The sequence below is a fragment of the Ursus maritimus genome (assembly GCF_017311325.1).
Source record: "Ursus maritimus isolate PB19 chromosome X unlocalized genomic scaffold, ASM1731132v1 scaffold_X1, whole genome shotgun sequence".
In the NCBI taxonomy this organism is placed as follows: domain Eukaryota; kingdom Metazoa; phylum Chordata; class Mammalia; order Carnivora; family Ursidae; genus Ursus; species Ursus maritimus.
Window position 1 is genome coordinate 103,473,378 of NW_024423319.1, and position 20,969 is coordinate 103,494,346.

General features: G+C 37.5%; 1 long non-coding RNA gene across 1 annotated transcript in view; it reads right to left on the reverse strand.

Moving 5' to 3' along the window:
* The window catches only part of LOC103668276, a 258,377-nt gene that overhangs the window by 165,038 nt on the left and 72,370 nt on the right, over positions 1 to 20,969 (reverse strand). The window lies entirely within an intron of this gene.

Here is a 20,969-nt window from a genome sequence, read left to right on the forward strand (position 1 = left end):
TTTATTTATTTATTTATTTATTTATTTATTTGAGAGAGAGAGAGAGAGAGAGAGAGAGAGAGGGAGAGGGAGTACAAGCAGGCAGAGAGAGAAGGAGAAGCAGGCTTCCCACCAAGCAGGGGGCCTGATGTGGGGCTCGATCCCAGGACCCTGGAATCATGACCTGAGCCAAAGGCAGACACTTAACCAATGGAGCCACCCAGGTGCCCCAACCCAAGGGATTCTATCACTAAAGGGAAGAAGGTTATAATGGATATGGGGGAGACTAGCAATCTCTGTCCAATTTTTTTTGCCAAATAGACTTCATATTTGTAACCATGCATTCAACTGGCTCTATGTTCCCATGTCACGTTACTTTTCAAGGATCACTGAAGGGATTCAGCTGAGTTTCTAAAGTGCACTCCATGCTTTCCCAGCTCTTCAAAGCCTGATAGAGATATTTTGGGAATATTACTTGTTTATGTTCAAATCTCACCCACCAAAATCCTGCCAATTATTTAAGACCCAGGCCAAATTCTGCTATCAGGAAGCTCTGGAGATCCTTTTGACTTCAGCCCAATCACATATCCATCCATGCAATGAATACAGGCATCATCTCTATGCCAAGCTTTGGATTAAGATGTAGGATATTTGAAGTGAATAAGAACATGTTCTTGCCTAGATGGCGTCATTCTTGCCCTCTCTATCTCTTTGTTTCATTTAATTTGCTAGTTGTTACGCTCTATACTTAACTGGAATTAATTGTTCACATGGTCAATTTTTAGTTCATCAATTCCTTGGGGCTAGAAAACACACCTTGATTTTTTTTCACCCCCTATTAGAGGCCTCTGTGTAACAAAAGACATCGCCTATTACATAGTCACAGAGTCAATCAGCTGAAAAAGAATCAATGAAAGTATAAATCATATTGTCAGTATCCTCTAAAGCATCTCTTATACTAAAGTTCTGTGATTCACTACTTTCCAAACTGACTTGGATTCATAAGGAACCACATTATCTTCTTTTAAATCTGTTATTGCTCCCCAAATCCAAGTAGGCTTTGTGGTTTAAATCTAGAAATATTTTTCAATCAGATAGCTTCTGAGAGAGTATAAAATAGATACTTCAAAAGAGAATAAGCTGGGCTTCTGGCACTTTAAATACAGACATGTCTTTCTTAGTTCTCCTGACATTTCATTAAAATTATAGTACATGGAATAGAAAAGCCTAAGGCTCCCAAACCATGGGAGTAGAGCTATCAACAGACAAGCAATGATAACAAATATCTGTAAAAAGGTCAGCATATCCAGGAGTGGTGTTAATAACTCAGCAAAACCATTTGCAACCAAAAATACCATGGAATGGGTACAGTCTACGGCTCTGAAGAAATCAGTAACTCAGAGAGGCCAAGTAAAATAAGAGGGCAAGAATGAGAATTTGTGCTGATAACAGATTAATCAGAGTCAGTATTTCTCCCTACCCCTATAGCTGCCTCCTTTTGATTCTCATTAAACAAACCAACCAACCAGCCATGGTACTTAGGTATTTACCACATCTCCCCGACTCTTTTCTTCCCTGGAAAGAGTGAGTACACCCCAGGAGGTTGGTGCAGGGAGTTTTGGCACGACAGCCAAACAGCTCTCCAAGTGAAGAATCAGCTTGTACTAGGACAAAAGAAGAGAGGTCCCTGGGTAGTGGAGAGAATCCAATGGAAGGAAAAGACATTAAGAAGGAGTCTTTAGACAATACTGAAAGTATGATAAGAGAATTTTCTGGATTTAAAAAAATCCATTTGAATTTGACATTGTAAACTTATCACACTGTCATAGGGGCTGTAACATTGAGCCAGTTAGAGAACAAACTACTATTCTAGCACACTGCTAGAATCAATACCAAACAATAATCAGCCGATCAAAATACTGCATAAGAGACATCTATGGATGCATAACAAATTACCCCCAAATCCAGTGATTTCAACAATAAACGCTGGCTCTCCCGTGGTCTCTGTAGCTCTGGAATTTGGGAACAGCTGGGTGAGAGGTTCTGGCTTGCCATTTGCCATGAAGTAGCTACCAAACGGTTGGCCAGGGCTGCAGTCATCTAAACTTGACTGGAGCTGGAGGAGCCAATTCGAAGACAGCTCACTCACATGGCTGACAAGCTGGTATGAACAATGGCTAGAGGTCTCAGTCCCTCTCCATGAGCACCTCTCTCCAGAGCTGCTTGACTGTCTTCTTGATGTGGTGTCTGGCTTCCGCCCAGAGCAACTATGACAGTTAACTGTATGTGTCAACTTGGCTGGGCCAGGAGGTGCCTAGAAATTTGGTCAAACATTACCCTGGGCGAGTCTATGACGGTGATGTTGGCTGAGATTGACACTTCAATTGACAGACTGTGTAAAGCAAATTGCCCTCCGTGATGTGGATGTACCTCTTTCAGTCCACTGATGGTTTGAATAGAACAGAAATGCTGACCCTCCCCAGAGTAAGAGAGAATTCTTCCTGCCTGATAGCTTTTGAACTGGGACATTAGAATTTTTCCTGCTTTCTGACTCAAACTGAAACATTAACTCTTCTAGGGTCTTAAGCCTAAGAGGCCTTCAGATTGGAATGACACCATCAACTCTCCTGGATCTCCAGCTTGCCAATTTACCCTGCAGATCTTAGAATTTGCCAGACTCCATAAGGCATAAGCTTATTCCTTACAATAAATCTCTTTTACACACACACACACACACACACACACACATATATATAATTATATTTATTATATTATACTATATTATATACCTATTGGTTCTGTTTCTCTAGAAAACCCTAATACAACAAAGGATCCAAAAATTCACTTAGAATAATGGAAAATGGAGGTTAAAAATATTTGAGAGGGAGGAAAAAACGAGTGGAAGAATTTAGATTACTGATATAAAACTGACATGGCAGGAGCAGAAAGAGGTTATGGGATATTGTTAATAAGCTGATTGCATATCACCAATCAGGAAAGCTGTAGATAAACCAGAAAATTAATAAATAAAAAATTATCATATAATAATAATATTTTGAAATAGTACTGTAGCCATAAAAAGAATTGAAAGCAGAAATTTCTCAAACTCTTTATGGGGGGCAAGGGGGTAGCACACGGATGGGATGATTGAGGGCAGGAGATCAGTGATTATATTATAAACCTATCTGTCCCGCAGATTGGTTTTAAAACGTAAACATATACATGTATAACTTGGGCAAAATTTGTAAACAGTGACTTTTCTAAGAATGAATAAAATTATTTTTGAGAAAACTAAACAAATCATCAAAAAAGGTTATAAAGCCTCATTTTCTTTATGTAAAACTTTTATTTCCTATTATTGAAGAGCTGATTGCCAGAGCTGTCCTTGGCTTTCTGAGAGCAAATAGCAGTCATGTATATCATCCAGATAGGATCATTCATAAAAAGAACATTTGATCATTCAAAATGCCAAGCAGCACAGGAAACCTTTCATATGAATCAATACATTCTATCTTCAAAGAGGTTATTTTGTAACTTGTCCAGGGCTCACAGGTAGTAAATGACAGACTAAAGAATCAAATACCTATCTGTGAATATAGAGCAGATGCTCTGAATCTACCGCCTCGAAAAGAAAATTCGGAAAGGCGCAAAGGGGCTAGAAAGAGGGAGCAGTTGTAAAAAGATGTAAAGAATGGAACGTTCTGGGGAAAATAATGACTAACACTCACGTGTCCTCCTTCCTCTCCCCTGAATCCTTCGCGTACCTCCTGCCAAAAGAATGTTTCTAAAACCAAATTATGAGTATTCCCAGTCCAGACTCCCATACTGCCATATGTCTAACTACCCTTCTCTTGCTCTGCTGTATAAAAGGTGCCTCTTTATGTATCTGCCTCCCAAACCAGACTGTAAGGTCCTTACGGAGCTATCCCCTTTAGGTCTGTATCTTAATGTCTAGCCGCGTATCTTGTGCATAGCCTGCACTCAATAAAGGCTGGCTGGATTATTAGAACAATTATGTTTATGCTCAGACTGCCCAAGATATCCTTATTCAATAAGCGTTTATTTAGTGCATGATATGCCAAGTACTGAGGCACAGTTATTGTCCTTGGAAAGTTTACAATTTAGATGCAGAGGAACTCACATGAAAACAAATAAAAAAATCAGTAAAGAAACCACTGTGATAAGGCAGGCAGCACAAGTCCTACTTGTTCAGTACTTGTTGTTCAGTACTGGGGGAAGGAGTTAGAGAAAGAAAGAAACTGTATTTAAATATCAGTGGGCAAACGGAGTTAAAAGGTAGTGACAGTGCTACTTTCAGGTTCTGAGGAAACTGCAAATCCCATTTTGATATGACCTTAGCAGGCAGGACACCTACTGGACAGTGTCCCCTTAAGTCACACCATTGAGTCGATACAGGAACAAATAATTATGGAGGTTCTATATATCTGTCATCGTGATTCATAGGCACCATGTTGGGATACGGTGAATCTTGCTTTCATGTGCCCTTTGGTTCTTCCTGTCCTCCTGGAAACATAGTTTAACAAGAAATAAATTCTGGTTTGATCAGTTGATAGGGTTTTTTTTTTTTTTTCCATTTTTATTTGCGCAGCTATCCTTGGAGAAAAAGTCCACAGAGTAGTAAACTGTGTGTTTAGCTGTATTCAAGCTACCTGGCACTCTTCTGAAATAGAAGGCAATGAATACGAATGACGGTCTCTAGTGCTGTTTTCTCCAATCAGCAGGGGGTGACTAACATGAAGTCTCAAGAATAGACTTTATGACAATCCCAAACAGGAAAAAATAAAATTCAAAGCCAAATCCACTGAAAATTGAACAACCTTCTTGACAAATATAATCACGTTCCCTAACTTTACATACACAATTTAGTTGGACACCAATATCAAGACCAATACTGTACTAATTAGCCAGATTAAAGATAACATGAAAATTTCACTGTGACTAAGGAAGTCAGTTTTAATTATGTGGAGTTAATTTTAATAGGATTCCCAAACAACCTGAATTATACAGTAGATTCATGATATGTCTTGGTCAATCACATGCTTTTAAATCTTGTTATCTATATCACAAACATTTCATGCTCTTCCTTATTTAGACTCCAAATTAATTCTATTGACTTATCTTACCCCAGTTTCTCAAAAATTCCCAAGATATTTTTTGATATTTATAATCATTTAGTCCAATTTAAACTGTTATCACCAAAAAGTCCAATTTCGTACTTTGATTATATCTAAAAAGTTGGATTTTCCCCCCATGGTCTTCAGCTAAAGCTTTTTTCATGCCACGAGTTACACAGGAGCCTGCCTCTACACTGGCAGTCTTAAAATAATAGTAACTCTAAAGCAGCTTTACCAGTCACTTAGTAGAAGCACACACCGCTTAGCATTCTCTCCACCTTTCTCTTCTCCTTCACCTACTTACAATCTAAGGAGGCTTATGAAGTGTGCCTTCAGTGTGCAACAGCCTCCCACCCAGTCCCCAGATGTGAAATAAGGAAACTCTGTGATGGGCTTCAGGACACGCCCCTTCCCCAATATGGCACCCGGGCATATTGAAGATCTTAAGCTGAAGGAATTCTAGAAAATGGCACAGGCAGGAAGGTCACTCTGACCTCACCTCTTGCCCTTCTCAGAAACAGGTCATAAAAGTCCCATGTGAAAGGCACCCTCCCTGCATCAGGAGGAAAGAAGACATTCTTATCACCAGACACAGGGAACTGCGGGCTGAGAAACCTGTACAAAGAAACCTTGTTAAACTAATTCTTATCACCCTTACCTTCCTTATTACTTCGCCATTTAAGACCCCAGCCCAACGGCCTGTCTTGTCAATTCTTCACACATGTATTGTTTCTCTCTAAAAGGTGTAAAAGCTTCCTGCTCTGGTCACTTCTCCGGGTCTTTATTCCCTTGTGAAACCTGCATGTACAGGTAAAGATTCAATAAAAATTGTATGCTTTTCTCCTGTTAATCGGTTTTTTGGTTTAATTTTCAGACCCACCCAGAGGCCCTAAAAGGGTGAAGGAAAACGTTTTTCTCCTCTACAGTTGGTAATACAAAATGCTATAAGGATTGGTGAAGTCCAAGACAATAGAGAAAAAAATCCACTGATCATTTTAAGTGGTATCTTGTTGTACTTTAACCTGCTAAATTAAAACTATAGAAATATATCTCTTAGAAAAACAGAAATGGAAGGAAAACTTCCAAAGTCATTGTACGAGGCCAGCATTACTTAATCCCAAAACAAAGACCCCACCAAAAAGGAGAAATACAGACCAATATCCCTGATGAACATGGATGCAAAAATTCTCACCAAAATACTAGCCAATAGGATCCAACAGTACATTAAAAGGATTACTGACCACGACCAAGTGGGATTTATTTCTGGGCTGCAAGATTGGTTCAACATCCGCAAATCAATCAATGTGATACACTACATTAATAAAAGAAAGGACAAGAACTATATGATCCTCTCAATAGATACAGAAAAAGCATTTGACAAAGTACAGCGTCCTTTCTTGATTAAAACTCTTCACAGTGTAGGGATAGAGGGTACATACCTCGATCTCATAAAAACTGTCCATGAAAAACCCACAGCGAGTATCATTCTCAATGGGGAAAAACTAAGAGCTTTTCCCTTAAAGTCGAGAACATGGTGGGGATGTCCACTATCACCACTGTTTTTCAACATAGTACTAGAAGTCCCAGCCTCAGCAGTCAGATAACAAAAAGAAATAAAAGGCATTCGAATCAGCAAAGAAGTCAAACTCTCACTCTTTGCAGATGACATGATACTCTATGTGGAAAACCCAAAAGAGTCCACCCCAAAATTGCTAGAACTCATACAGGAATTCAGTAAAGTGGCAGGATATAAAATCAATGCACAGAAATCAGTTGCATTTCTATACACCAACAATGAGACAGAAGAGAAATTAAGGAGTCAACCCCATTTACAATTGCATCCAAAGCCATAAGATACCTAGGAATAAACCTAACCAAAGAGGCAAAGGATCTGTACTCAGAAAAGTACAGAACACTCATGAAAGAAATTGAGGAAGACACAAAGAAATGGAAAAACGTCCCACGCTCATGGATTGGAAGAAAAAATATTGTTAAAATGTCTATGTTACCTAGAGCTATCTACACATTCAAAGCAATCCCTATCAAAATACCATCAACTTTTTTCACAGAACTGGAACAAATAATCCTAAAATTTGTACAGAACCAGAAAAGACCCCAAATAGCCAGAGGAATGTTGAAAAAGAAAACCAAAGCTGGTGACATCACAATTCTGGACTTCAAGCTGTATTACAAAGCTGTAATCATCAAGAAAATATGGTACTGGCACAAAAACAGACACATAGATCAATGGAACAGAACAAAGAATCCAGAAATGGACCCTCAACTCTATGGTCAACTAATCTTTGACAAAGCACTAAAGAATATCCAATGGAAAAAAGACAGTCTCTTCAACAAATGGTTTTGGGAAAACTGGACAGCCACATGCAGAAGAATGAAACTGGACCATTTCCTTACATCATACAAAAAAAAAAAAAAAGACTCAAAGTGGATGAAAGACCTCAATGTGAGACAGGAATCCATCAAAATCCTTGAGGAAAACACAGACAGCAACTTCTTTAACCTCGGCTACAGCAAGTTCTTGCTAGGCATGTCTCCAAAGGCAAGAGAAACAAAGGCAAAAAATGAACTATTGAGGAGCGCCTGGGTAGCTCAGTCGTCAGGCGTCTGCCTTCAGCTCAGGTCATGATCCCAGCGTTCTGGGATCGAGCCCTGCCTCGGATTCCCTGCTCAGTGGGAAGCCTGCTTCTCCCTCTCCCACTTGCCCTGCTTGTGTTCCCTCTCTCACTGCCTCTCTCTCTCTGTCAAATAAATAAATAAATAATCTTAAAAAAAAAAAACTATTGGGACTTCATCAAGATAAAAAACTTTTGCACAGCAAAGGAAACAGTTGACAAAACCAAAAGACAACTGACAGAACGAGAGAAGATATTTGCAAATGACATAACAGATAAAGGGCTAGTATCCAAAATCTATAAAGAATAAATCAAACTCAATACCCAAAGAACAAATCCAATCAAGAAATGGGCAGAAGACATGAACAGACATTTCTCCAAAGACATCCAAATGGCCAATAGACATATAAAAAGTGCTCAACATCACTTGGCATCAGGGAAATACAAATCAAAACCACAATGAGATACCACCTCACACCTGTCAGAATGGCTAAAATGAACAACTCAGGAAGCAACAAATGTTGGCAAGGATGCGGAGAAAGGGGAACCCTCTTACACTCTTGATGGGAATGCAAGCTGGTGCAGCCACTTTAGAAAACAGTATGGAGGTTCCTCAAAAAGTTGAGAATAAGAAGGTATTATGCTAAGGGAAATAAGTCAATCAGAGAAAGATAATTATCATATGATCTCACTGATACGTGGAGTTTGAAAAACAAAGCAGAGGATCATAGGGAAAGAGGAGATAAAATGAAACAAGAGAGGGAGACAAACCATAAGAGACTCTTCATCATAGGAAACAAACTGAGGGTTGCTAGAGGGGAGGGGGCTGGAAGAATGGGGTTACTGGGTGATGGACATTAAAGAGGACGTGTGATGTAATGAGCACTGGGTATTATATAAGACTGGTGAATCACAGACTTGTACCTCTGATACTAATAATACATTATATGCTAACTGAATTTAAATTAAAAAATAAAAAAAGAAATATCATCAAGGATGTTGATCAATAAATTTTGTGAGTAGAAACCCATCTTATATTGTTTCCACTTTTATGATAATCACCTCTACCACTGAAATTCATCCCCTGCAGTTACGCTCACCAATTGTCTGACCATTTCATGTAGCCATTTTCCAAATTCAAACTTTGTATTAATTCACTCAGTTCTTCTGGGAAGCCAAAATGCATGAGAGTAAGATCAACAGTGGTTCATGTACTATGGACTCATTCGAAACACACAGCCAATCACTGGGCAAGGATAGAAAATGCCTGCTGTTTTCCAGGCACTATTCTTGTCATTGACAAAAGACCCATGAAATTTCATCATGAAAGACTTCTTTGGAGAAGAGGAGTTTTTTGGTTTCGCTTTGCTTGCAGAGTTGGTGTTCACAAATATATTACAGAAACTATTTTAGTGGAAAATAATCTTTAATAGGTTGATGTGAAAATATTATTGCAGTGTAAAGCATTTAGCATGGAACGAGGATCTCAGGCAGGAACAACCTTTCATATCATATGATAGACTGGTACATTACAGAAAGAGGTCTTAGATTTTGAGATGTGCTTCCCTGTAAAAAATGCATAGTTTTTAAAAGCACTTAGTATTAGAAAAGTCAGTTAAATTTGAAATGATATTTAAATATAAGGGCAAACAGCTCGTGATTTACATAAACATTTGGAGAAATTGCCTGCGGATAGTTCTTCTGTCCTCTTCCCTGACTCCCCTAAGGTTAAACCATCAAGCCTGACCTGACCACCTTAGTGAATAACAATCGATGTGGAAAATAAGAGTTTAGTGGGGAGTCTAAAAATATTCCTTTCATAAAAGCCAGAACTACATTTCCAGGACACGGACCTAGAAAGTGCATTTCTTTGTTTCTCCTTTCCCTATTTTCTCTGTCTCACTAGTGATTTGGTTAATTAACACTTCACCCAAGGATTACATCTCTTAGAGGTTCAGAGGAGTGTGAAATTGCCCTCCTGGCAATGACAAGGATGAAGGAATATCCCAGTCTCTTAGCTATTACTCTACATCTGGATTGAAAATGCAATATTTTAAAGAACACTTTCTCCAGGAACAGAGAAATATTATTCTATGACAGTGACTCTCGAAGTGTGGTCTTCACATCAGTAGAATCACTGCCGTTTAGGAACTTGTTAGACATGCAAATTAGCAAGCCCCCTTCCAGACTTACTGAATCAGAATCCTTGGAGCTAGGGCCCAGTCACCTGTAATTTGATAAACCCCCAAACTGAACCTGATGATGGATAAAGTTTGAGAATCATTGGTCTTTGCAGCTCCCTCATTATTTCTGCACATGAATATATTATTTAGTGATACAGGAAGACTTAGGTTAAATTTGTGATTAGTAATATAAATCTGAAATCATCACCTTCAGAAGTTAAACAGACTAGTTCAAGGCCGCAGGTCTTCATCAATGTTTTATTTCACTACAGAGCATGTAGGTCTGTTTGGCACAAAAACGACTAATTATCTTAGTAGATCCAAAAGGGAGGAAATGCCAGCTGAAATGTGGCAGTACTTGTTTGAACAAAGGCTCCCAGTGAAAGAAAGTACTCAGTAGTTTTAAATACCATCATATTCATTCTTGAAATATTGCTTTATCTTTAAAAGAGTTGGTTTATTTAAAGTTTTTTGTTTCCTTGTCCCTATCTTATGTTACAGTCATCTCAACGAGCACAGTTGCTGCTGTGGTTTTACAATGTTTGTGCTATTTCTTCCAGATAAGGCTAATTTGTCAGGAGAATTGCTAGTTGTGATACCAAGACAACACTGCTGGTGAAGAGGAAGTAGGAGTTCCCGAATGAGGCTACAGCAACCTTTTTCATGACACATCTCCAAAGGCAAGAGAAACAAAAGATAAAATGAACTTGTGGGACTTCATCAAGATAAAAAGCTTCTGCACAGCCAAGGAAACAGTCAAAAAAAACTAAGAGGCAGCCCACGGAATGGGAGAAGATATTTGCAAATGATACTACAGATAAAAGACTGGTATCCAAGATCTACAAAGAACTTCTCAAACTCAATACGTGAGAAACAAATAAACAAATCAAAAAATGGGCAGAAGATATGAACAGACACTTTTCCAATGATGACATAAAAATAGCTAACAGACACATGAAAAAATGTTCAAAATCATTAGCCATCAGGGAAATTCAAATCAAAACCACACTCAGATACCACCTTACGCCAGTTAGAATGGCAAAAATGGACAAGGCAAGAAACAACAATTGTTGGAGAGGATGTGGAGAAAGGGGATCCCTCCTACATTGTTGGTGGGAATGCAAGTTGGTACAGCCACTCTGGAAAACAGTGTGGAGGTCCCTTAAAAAGTTAAAAATGGAGCTACCCTATGATCCAGCCATTGCACTACTGGGTATTTACCCCAAAGATACAGACGTACTGAAGAGAAGGGCCATATGCACCCCAATGTTCATAGCAGCTCTGTCCACAATAGCTAAATCGTGGAAGGAGCCGTGATGCCCTTCAACAGATGACTGGATTAAGAAGATGTGGTCCATATATACAATGGAATATTATTCAGCTATGAAAAAGAACAAGTTCTCAACATTTGCTGCAACATGGACAGCACTGGAGGAGATAATGCTAAGTGAAATAAGTCAAGCAGAGAAAGAATTATTATATGACTTCTCTCATCTATGGAACATAAGAACTAGGAAGATCGGTAGGAGAAGAAAGGGACAAAGAAAGGGGGGGTAATCAGAAGGGGGAATGAAGCATGAGAGACTATGGACTATGAGAAACAAACTGAGGGCTTCAGAGGGGAGGGGGGTGGGGTAATGGGATAGACTGGTGATGGGTAGTAAGGAGGGCGCGTATTGCATGGTGTACTGGGTGTTATACGCACCTAATGAATCATTGAACTTTACATCAAAAAAAATAAATAAATAAAAATTAAAAATTAAACAAAAATAATAAAAGCAGAATTTTATCCCTATTGTCCCAATTTTCCAGGCTAGAAAGTGGGGCTACTTTCCCTTTTTTCCATCACCCTCCACACCTGCTCTGTCATCAGCTTCCACAAATCCCTTCTCAACCCCCTCCACTCACCTTCCTCATTTTGATTCCTTTGCCACTGTAGCAACTGAGATGCTAATCATCTTTCAACAGGATGAGTCTAAATTCAGGGACACAGAAAAGATTACCGTATCTATAACAAGCCAATTCTTTCACAGCAGCTAATTGTCATTCTAGCTTCTAAAGTGCTTTCAAGCACTTACTGCTCCTGTAATCCTAAATGAGCTGAATGGGAAAACCAACTAGTGGAGGACTGTGGTGGTTCTGTTCTTTTAAAAACCTCCCCTGCCCACTACCTCCCCACCCTGCCCAGCTACATACTACATAATGATTATAATAATTCATTCACTCAACTTTTTTTTTTTTTTTTTGATGCTGTTATCTGTCAAGAGCTGTCTTAAGCATAAAGGCCACAATAGTCAACAGAGACAAAAAACAGAGACTTTGCTTGTAAAATTCATCATCTAATGACAGCAATGTGTGGAGAGAGACATATCATTATATCTATATCTACAGCTACATCCAACTATATGTGTATCTAGCTATCCTTCTGTCTAGCTATTTTAGACAGAACGGTCAAGGTAGTCCTCTGATGTAGCGACGTTCGAACAAAGACATGAATGAAGTGATTGAGGAAGCCATATTGCTACATGAGGAAACAGTGTTCCAATATAGCAACTGCAGTCAACTGGGGGAAACAGAGGAGGCTGGTATAACTTGAGGTAAGGAAAGGGCATGGGGATGAAAATGAGGCCAGAGGTAACCAGGGACCATGCAGATTATTTTAAGGAATACAGATTTTACTTTAATTGAGATGAGAGACTCTTAAAGGTTTTGAGAAGAGAGGTGACATATTGTGACTGGTATTTTAAAAGGATGATCCTACTTACCAGGAATTGAAGCAAGGAGACCATTTAGGAGACAATTTGCAATAAACCCAGTAAGATTGATCAAATGATGAAGATTTGATGAACCAGGGTGATGGGGTGGCGGTGGTGGTGTTTTCTATTAGATTGAATGTGGGGAGTGAGAGGAAGGAAGGAGTTCAAGATAAACACAATGGTTTTAGGCCTAAGGAAATTAAAGATGGAGTTACCTTTTACTGAGAAAGGGAAAGCCACAGAAGGAGAAAACTCGGTGGGGATAGGGGTTGATGTGGTTGGGGAAAATAAGAGATTAGCTTTGGATTTCCTTTCTCAGACATCTAGAAATCAAAGTAAAAAAAAAAAAAGTAATAAATTTTTGGAGTCATCAATTCAGGTGGGAGATTTAAAAAACATTTATCTCAAATCACATTCTTGTCAAGAATCACACACCTTGTTGTATAGCGTTTTTCAGTATTATTGTCCTTATTACAAATCAAGGGCTGCTCATTTTTTTAAAGGTTTTATTTATTTATTTGAGACAGAGAGAGAAATTGAAAGAACAAGTGGGAGGAGGGGCAGAGGGAGAGGGAGAAGCAGACTCCCTGCTGAGCAGGGAGCCCAACAGGGTGCTTGAACCCAGGACCCCAGGATCATGACCTGAACCGAAAGTAGACACCTAACCAACTGAGGCACTCAGGTGCCCCAAATGCTGCTTGTTCTTCAAAAATAAAACATACAGATATAGAAAAGGAAACCAAATATTACTATCACCTAATCTTTTCAAAAGTAACCCTTGTCAACATCTGAATGTATATATTTCCAAACTGTACAGATGTGTACATATATTACATATATATTAGTTTAAACCCTATGAAACTACAGCTATCCAATCATTTTGACCTAAAAACACTTATTTCAGCCTCAGATACAGAGATATTAACACTATGAAAACAGAAATATGCAAAGTACATTTATCTATGCAGTTATAAGATGCTATATTTCAATTGATTGTTTCAGTTGATTCTCTTACGTTGCCTGTGCTGGGACAAAGCTGGAGTAACAGACCAAGAATTACAGTGAAAGGAAATAGGTAGTGCAAAAAACCTGAAAAATTCTACAAAATACAATATAACTGTAAAAGCATTAAGGGTTACAAAATGGCCCCAGGCTATACCAAAATCATCAACAGACAAAACACTCAGGACTAATTAGTATTTATTTTTTACGATGATTTTAACCAAAATTTATTGATTACCTTATGTTCAGCCAAAATTATTTTGATTGTATTATATATTCACACAAGCCATCTAGATCCCGTCCTAAAACCCCTAAAAATGCTAAAGCCAAAGCTCTACGTGAAACATTTAAAAACTTTGAATTTTTCAACAGATTCTCCACCAGGGCACACCAAAACTGAAAATGACAGTGGTCATGGCCAACATAAGCCATAAAAACATAACCTAGAATGGATGATCTCCATTCTAAGCCATCAAACAGAGTACTATCTTCAAATTCTTTTACCCAATGACATAACGTAATAAATCTTTCATTGTAGTGTGGCTCTCTAGGGAGTCCATACCCTTCTAGTTCTCCCTAGATATACCTTTATTTTTCTGTTGAGGACTGTAGCATAAATATAGCAAAACCCTTTAATTTACTTTAAAGCATTTTAATTGTGGTAATTGAATTCTGCATGATTGTGATTACTAAGTTACACATTCATTCAGCTCAGTGGTGTTTTTATAACATTTTGTGCAACAACAGCATTAAACAAATTGGGTAACATTGGTTGGTGGTTAACCATGATGCTGATGAGATTGAGCTGATAGGTTTAATACTTCCCAGAATTAATTCAGGGACAAAGTAAATAATCTTAGCTGTGTCTATCATTGGTCTTGGGGAGAGCTGGAGAAATTATGTGTAAGCCAGCACATCTCTGTTTCATAAAAAATTACCCACAGTAGGTATCTCAGAGTTATTTAAGGATCAAATGTAAGATCACAGCTTGCGAAAGTATAAACCATAAAGCACTAAATAAATTTAAGAGGTTATTGTAGTGACAAGATACAGCTAGCAAATGTATCAGAAGAACACGTTCTTTCAAGTTCAGTCTTTTGTTGTTTACTGCTGTAGGTATTGTAGGTTTTGTTTTGTTGTTGCTTTATAAATGAAAAGAAAAATAAAAAAAACCCTTGAATGTACTGTAAGGCAAGGAGAAAATAACTTCCAAAAACTCACAAAGTTTTAGTCTTTTCTTGAAATGATGCTTGTCATATAGAGATTACAAGGCTGCTAGACAATGATGGATTTTTTTTTCTTTTTATATGCTCAATTAAGATTATAAAATTCCTCTGAACTACAATTGAAATTACAGACAACAGTTTGCCATTATTTCTTAAAAGAGCCATTACATCGCGATGAGTTTTCACTAACAAAACTCCTATTTTTTAATACTGGAACTTTGTTTATTTTAAGATGCAGTTCTCTCAGTTACAGATTGAAAAAAAAAAAACCAGCTTTCTGATAGGTTAATATAAATAATATAAACAAATAAAGAATAAAAATGATTTTCCCTGGGAATTCATATAAGACAAAACTCAAGTAGTAAATTCTATTATGGAAAATTTAATAAGTTCCTTCCAAAAACTAAATTTTATAAATTTGTTAATATGTCTACTTCTAATTTAAAACATCGTTTTTTCAACGTTTACAAAGTAGGAAAACAAATGTGTTTGGCATGTCAGCTTATTTTAAAGAACTAAAATCCATAATCCAAGAGGCATTACCCACGACCCAACCTGGAAAAGAATATTGGCACAAACATATGGTAAAGTGAAAGTAGCTTGAAATTGGTGGAGTCAAGGCTAAGGGATTATCCGAGATGGAAGAGAGGGCCAGAGATTGAATACGGCTGCAACTCCGCTTCCAGGAGTGGGGGAAGAATTAGATGCAAAGGCACAGACTGCATCCTTCACTGATACTGGGACAGTTACCTACCTGATAAAATCAAGGACGCAAAGGTGCCTTGTATTGTTCTGTGTACTTCAGAAATGAAGTTTTGAATTATGCCACCAAGCAAATTATTATGACGAATTGAGGTTTTATCCGAAGGTAAAGGGAAAATAAAATGTGTAATGAAACAAACTTAAATAATACTATATACAACTGCATGACTAGTTGTAGCGAAGATAACTATAGTCATTATACATCTTATTAATATCAACTCTTTCATCTTCTTCTTTTACTAGTTTATATATAAAGTATTTGCTGATTTACCTTATTATTTGAAATGTTAAAAGATATCATAAAAGGATAGTGACTGAGCTAATAAAGGAGCATATATCACTCAGAGATGGATAAGAAATGTTTATGGGCAGGGAGACCATATAATTTATTACCCTAACTGGGAGAATATTAAATTCAAAAGGGATGCTAAAATAACAAACAATATAAATTTTTACACATTTGATTTATTTATGTCAGTGAACCTAAGAAAGAGTCCTGCTCAAAAATTATTTTCCAAAATAATTTCTAAGAAATCATGTATCTGCATATATTAAACCAAACAATCCCCTTATTCATATTCTGAACATTAAAATGTAAGATAGGTGTGATGATTATTATTATATATCTATAAACTTTTATCAGGTATTTAACTATATATGTTTCTAGTAATGTATCATTAGTATTATCCTAAAGAATTTTTCCAATGTTGACTTGCTTTTAATTTTTTTTCAAAAAATCATTTGCAACTTCCTCAAAGTTGCATCTGATGGCTAATAAACTCTAACTTGTTGACAACTTCAAAAGCCTCCTCTCTCCAGGCATTAATAATGTTAATTGAGGAGAGTGTCTCTGTACAGGTGGCAAGGTGTCTGCTAAGCTTGACCTAATTCTGCTAAATGGAGGCTATTCCCAGGACTATTTTTTCATAATGAAAGGTATAAATATTTAATGTCGAATATCTTATTTTTGCACCCATACTGAATAACTTTGATAAATATGCTCCCGAGGGGCTTCTACGTAGGATGCTTTTTGAATATTTCACTGGGCTTAGATGCCACAGAGCCAGATTCTTTCCATTTCTCTCCTTTTCAGGACAGAATGTAAATTTCCCCAATTAAAAATATGAACTCCATCCAAATGACCACGTGCGAAGACTGAAAAGCAAATACAATGCTGTGAGTATTAGGCAAGTTATCTATCCTACAGTAAAACAGTGACTGGGACAGTCGTGGCGCCTGCATAGGATGGATTATCTCATGGTCTTGTGTTTCTTGACATTCAAACGGCATAGTAAAATGTGTGCAGTGCAGGCTTTCAAGAGAAACAACCTGTGGTCGTATTTAATACTTTTATACCTTCGTTATGATGCATAAGTTGTTTAACCAAGACTCAGTTCCTTCTTGTGGAAAGATGGTCATAATTACAGCACTTATCTTACAGGCTTTCTTCTGAATGCTAAAGAAGGTAATGGATAGAACATTGGTAGCACAATGGCTGGCCCTAGTGGGGATCACGAAAATTAGCCACTGTCATTAACTGAAAATGTTGTAAAGAGCATATTTCCTTTTTGTAAAAGAGTATTCACGTCCAAAAAAAAAAGTATTCACATACATAAAAAGTAGTTATCTCTGAGTCTTGGAGTTACAAGTAATTTTCAGACTTTGCTTTCCTCTGTTACTTAATTTTACAGTAGAGAAGAATAAAATATATCATTTAAAAATTCATTTGGAAACTCATGAAAATGGAGACTTTCATAAAATGACGAAAATAATTTCTATGAGGATTATTAGTAGTGTTTAATTTGGAGTACTGGGGACTATGAGAAATGTTTTACATTTCCTTTATATTTTCCCAATTAGCTGTATTTATAAAAAGAAGGAGTAAATAGGAAATTTCTTAATATATTAGCTACTTCATTTGAAAAGGCACTTAATTTATCTTTTCATTTTATTAAAGAGATAAACTGGCTGTCAAATGAATACAATAAAAAAGCCATGTATACTGCAATCCAAAAGGGTGAAACACCTTATTGTGCTTGTGGAATTTAACTCAATAAGAGATTCTGGATTGACCTGAATGAATGGTCAGCCATCTAAATGTCCTCTAACTTGTATAGGTTCCTGAGACCATTTGGAAAGATAAAGGCGCAAATGCCAATAAACTTGTTTCCTTATCTGTAAACTAGGGAAAAGGAATCATGTGAAGCGCCACCACAGGATTGTTTTGAATATCACGGAACACAGACAAAGGTCCTGATAAAACAAATATCCTTTGCAAATAGAAAGCATTTTTTATCACGGAGATCATCACATATGTGTTCTATCATCTTAAAAAACTGAAAGCAGACCAAAAATTAGTAATCAAGAATGAAAAGAACCCTATCTGGATGAGTTAGGATAAAGATTCACCTCCATCACAAAGATAAAAACATCCACAAGCAGTACGAAGTCTATTTCATTCTCATGCTAGTTCCGCATCTCGACTGCAGGTGTGGTCTGGCTCGGAGCCATCAAGACACTCAACGGTAAAGGCGCCTTTGGCATTGGCGCCGTGCTACCCCCTGGCACACAGTCCTCCTCCTCACAGTCATAGCCTTCTGCTCTCCTGCATTTGGCTTCCAGCTTGTGTGAAGAGACAATAGAAGAAAGCCAGATTAAGCAAAAATTGCTTATGCTCCTATTTCATTAGCAAGAATTCAGCTAAATGGCCATATGTGGCTGCAAAGGAGGCTGGGGACTACGGTCTCCAGTTGGGGTGCCCTATTTAATCAGGGAGAAAGGTATAACAGATTTGGAGGGGCAACTAGCAGTCAAATACATCTCCTTACAGAGCACATGGGGCCACTTAAAACCACAGCATCCAGTAGTAAAACTTGAAGGAATTTCCGGGAATTCATGATTAAATTCGCTTAGCGCCTAAGTCATGCTGTTTATCTTTCACTATGCACAGGTTTTCTTTATCCTACAAGCGATACTTAAGCATAAGACAAAAAAAAAAAAAAAAAAGAATTATTTCGACAAGTCTTGTACATTTTACAAGGGTTTCTCCTCTTCTAGTCACAAAAGAACTCTGCCCTATCAGCAGATGTCTTGCTTCTCAAGAGCTCCCTCTGTGGAACTTCGGGACAGCTATAGGGGAAATTAGGGTTTGAAGATGGGGAACTTCGAAGGAGTCTGTTAGGTATAGGAAGAGAGAGAGAGAGAGAGGAGAGTGTTTGAGCTATTTCAGAGAAAAACACACTTTATACGAAAAGCTCGTAATGCAGCTTAAAAATTTGGGAAAATGCCCCAGAGGTGGTTTAACGCGCCTTAGTAACAGGCGGTTGCTTTAATACTGCTCACGAGGAAGAAATTCCTTTGTTAAAGGGCTTTCTAATTGAATGAGGGTGCCCTCTGCTTACCTTACGAGCTCTTCCTTTCCTAGGAACTCAAGTGCATTGCTTAAAGCATGCCTGGACTCAGACCTAACCTTGATTTCTCAAGGAAAAAAAAAAAATCCTCACCCTTGATATGAAAATGGACTTAATAGATCAACCCATTAAGTCTTTCGTTATTCTCAGGTATTATTGCCAGGATTAGGATAACCTCACACTATTTAAAACTCCCTCTGCTTCAAGAAGCATGTGGTTTGGGACAGAAGGTCTCCAATCTAATTTCAAAATTTCCACGGCTGCTGTAAATTACTTTGGGCAGAAAGGTGGTAGCAGACAAAATTCCTATGAAAGATATCATTTTAAATGTCATGGAGAGAATCAATAATAAAGGTTTGTAACATAAAGTTTCTTTTGGCAGAAGCAAGAATGACGAGAGGCTCTATAAGATTCTCTAAGGTCTCCTGTCTGATCCCCACAAAAGGAATTAATAGTAAGTGAACAGAACGAGGGACTTGAAAAGATTACAATAATTCCTCTATGATTTGAAGAATGAAAAATAATGGGAAGTTGTAAAAATGTGTTAGTCATTAAGCAGCTGTTTCAGAAATTGTGAAAAATAAGGGTGGCAGGAAGTCAGCGGATTGAGAAATCAGACATAGGCTTTTTTTTAAGGTTTACAGAAATAAAGCAAATTGAAAAAATAAAAGGACACAAGAAACCTCTGGGAGGTGTTAGATACGTCTCTTCCCGTGTTTGCAGGGATGGTATCACAGGTGTTTGCCTATGCCCAAAACTTACCAAATCACACATATTAAGTACCTGTAATTCTTTGTCTAGTCTACTTCAATAAAGCAATTCAAAACATATACGCAAAAAAGCACACAAATCTTAATTATGCAGCATAGTACATTTTCACCAAGGAGACACACCCAGATGGAAAAGTACAATATTTACCAGTACCTTTAAGGCCCCACCAGGCCCACCTCCACTAAGTGCCATCATAAAAGCAACCATTACCCTGATTTCTGACATCTTAGGTTAGTGCTGCCTTGGTCTTAACTTTATATAAATGCAATGGTACGCTGTGTACTCTTTTCCTTGCTTCTATGGCTAAATATTATGCCGATGCTCATACAGGTTATAGTGTATAGCAGTAATTTAATCCCTCTCATTGCTGGATAACGTTCAACTGTGAGTACTTCTCAATTTGTTTATTCTTTCTCGAGGCAATGCGCACTGAAACTCCAGTGGATTTTTAAATTTTTTTTTTAAGTTTTATTTATTTAAGTAATCTCTACACCCCATGTGGGGTTCGCAGTCATGTCCTCGAGATAAAGAGCCACATGCTCTTCTGCCTAAGCCAGCCAGGCACCCCTGAAACTCCAGTATAGAGATCGTATGAATAATACTGCTATATACACCTTTGTATATATCTTTTTTTATCTTCTGATGCATATACACACATATATTACTTTGGGTTATATACTTAGGAGTTGAATTCCTATGTCACAGAGTGGACATATGTTCAGATTTTGAAGATATTCCCAAGGAAATTTCCAAAGCAATTTTATCAGTATAAACTTCTACCAGTAGGATATGATGGTTCCAGTTACTCCCATATCCTCAATAATTCTTCTAACTGTCACGCATGTTAGTTTTATGCATTCTGATTGGCATTTGCTTCTAACTTTTTTTTTTTTTGCTTTAAAATTCTCAAAAAAAATGCATTTAAGCATGTAAGAATAGGTTATGTATGATTGAGGGGCAGTGAATTAATTATATACAGGAAATAAATATAATCGATCACTACAAATTTTCAGTATTCTGTACTATGTATGTATATATACATACTTCATATATATTCTCTCTCTATATATATATGTATTCATATATTCTCTCTCTCAACATATATGAAGAGA